Consider the following 2,516-nt stretch of genomic DNA (forward strand, 5'->3'; position numbering starts at 1 on the left):
TGATTTAGTCCCATGTAATGGTATGCCTTACCAATTAGGCCCTGTCAATCATAATGTGCCCTACTGGTGTTCACCCCCCCCCCCCAGCAACACTGAATTGGATACTTTTTGATCCTATGAGACCCTAAAAAGAGGAGCTATTGCAAATAATACTCCTGAATGTAGTACAGGGCAATACTTGCTGTCCATTAAACAGGATTTTGCTGTATGTAGGGACATTTCAGCTGTGTAATGTTGTGTTTTGTGTGTACAGTTTGCCAGTTTCATTGAAACAGCATTGTATGAAAACTAGTAAAAAAAGTTGTAAAAAAAGAAAACCCTCTATTGAAAAGTTGCAATTTTACATCAGAGATGTAGAACTGACTATGGTTAGTAGTTATTAAGACTTGCTAAGAGATAAACACCTATGGATTTTGGAAAAGTCACATGACTTTTGGTACACTACCCCACTGCTTTACATGCCTTATTGCATGGGGTAAGCTGTGGTGCACTGGGTATAGATTTGGCTCTAAATTCCCAAGGGAGCAATCAATACAGTTCATCTTTGGGAAACGCTATCGCATCCCCTCCCTGTATCAGCTGGGATAATAATTTTTCCTCAACTCCCTTATTCGGGTACCCAGTAGGGCTGACGTCAGAGTTGCGTTGCGCGGTAGAGGGCAAAAAATGGGAAGACGATTTGGGTGTGACTTAAAATCCTTGAAAATCCTTCTTTTCCTTGAAAATTTTTGCCCAATCTGGAGACTTTTTGAGTTAGAAGAGACAGGTAGGGTCTAAGCTTTCCTGTTTGGGTCAAAATTTGTTCAGTTCAGCACTTCAGCTGGTGTAAGGACAGGTTTTAGTTATAGGGTGCTACTGGTTGTATCAGGAGGGAAAATGGGTCAAAGGTGAGGTTTCTTTCATAGAGCGAGCTTTTCTCCGAGAATGAGCCAAACAACCCTCTGTTTTCTTTGAATGCTTATAAACTAGACCCAAGTGACTTTCTGGTGGAGAAGAATTTTAAAGATTGAACTATGGGTTAGTACTTTTTTGAAGCCTTCATTCAGTGTATTTCAACATGCTTGTCAATGGGCAGCCCTAACTTCGATGTCTGACCTGAACACACGCTGTTACGCAATCAAATAGTGGATTAAAATGTTTTTCAGGTATAACCTGACATCCACAATTCACAGAAAGATTTACATGAAGCATATTAACACTGTAACGTTCTCCACCAATTATGTTGTGGGCTACTTTAGCCAGGTTTCGTCGTCAATACGGCCCGTGGAGGGAGGGGGGCGTTCCGATCAAGGTCAATGACCTGTACGGTTCTTGCCTACTATTTCAGACTGCACTTTGGAACTAAATCGCTAGACGTCGCTAATGCCTGCATGTGTGTGTGTGCATGAGTGTTTGTGTGTGAGTGTGCATGTTTGAGTGTGCATGTGTGTGTGTGTGTGTGTGCATGACTGTGTGTGTGTGAGTGTGCATGTGTTCGTGAGTGTGTGTGCATGAGTGTGCATGTGTGTGTGTATGCATGAGTGTGTGTGTGCATGTGTGTGTGTACAGACCTTTATCAGCACCGGCCGCTCCTCTATCTCCCCCAGCGCCAGCTAGCTGCCGGCCATGGCCAGCATCACCACCTGCGCAGCCTCCACCAGCAGTAGTGCCGGCTCCGACACCAGGAGCAGTTTGTCGTACAGCCAGACGAGCGCCTACGGCAGCAGGTTCACGGGCAGCGAGAGGATCAGCGCCAGAGCTCCCACCTGTAGGTACGGCGCCACGAAAGCCTGCAGACAGAAGGATCACCATGGTTACACAAACAACCCCTCACCAGTCCCACCTGCAGGTACGGCGCCACAAAAGCCTGCAGACAGAAGGATCACCATGGTTACACAAACAAACAACCCCTCACCAGTCCTACCTGCAGGTGCGGCGCCACAAAAGCCTGCAGACAGAAGGGTAGAGGAATCGGCATGGTTACAAAAACTACTATATCATTCCAGGGACCAGGCTCTTTTCTTCTTCAGACTTGAAAGCAAAAAAATCTTTGATAAAGCTGTTCAAAATAAAGTCTTATAGACAGATCTAGTATAGTTCAAAGCGTTCTTATTGACAGGAATAAACCATCTTATTGACAGGAATATAGCTGGCCTTTTGATAATGTTGGTCAGTCACAGGCTGCAGCCCAGGAATGATCTGTACGGCATTGTTACACAAACAAACAAAAAAATGCTCACCAGTCCGAGTGGCAGAGCTGCTCCGACCCCTGCATGGATCATCAGCATTATTGACAGGCGCAGGACTGGCTCGGGGCCCAGGAACGACCCGTACATCGGCATGTTACACAAACAAACAAAAAAATGCTCACCAGTCCGAGTGGCAGAGCTGCTCCGACCCCTGCATGGATCATCAGCATTATTGACAGGCGCAGGACTGGCTCGGGGCCCAGGAACGACCCGTACATCGGCATGGTCAGAACTTTCCCGGTTGAAAATCGCGAATAGCCCTAATACCCCCATCACATTAGGCGCGAT

Source organism: Branchiostoma floridae, unplaced genomic scaffold (assembly GCF_000003815.2).
Source record: "Branchiostoma floridae strain S238N-H82 unplaced genomic scaffold, Bfl_VNyyK Sc7u5tJ_1556, whole genome shotgun sequence".
Taxonomy (NCBI): Eukaryota; Metazoa; Chordata; class Leptocardii; order Amphioxiformes; family Branchiostomatidae; genus Branchiostoma; species Branchiostoma floridae.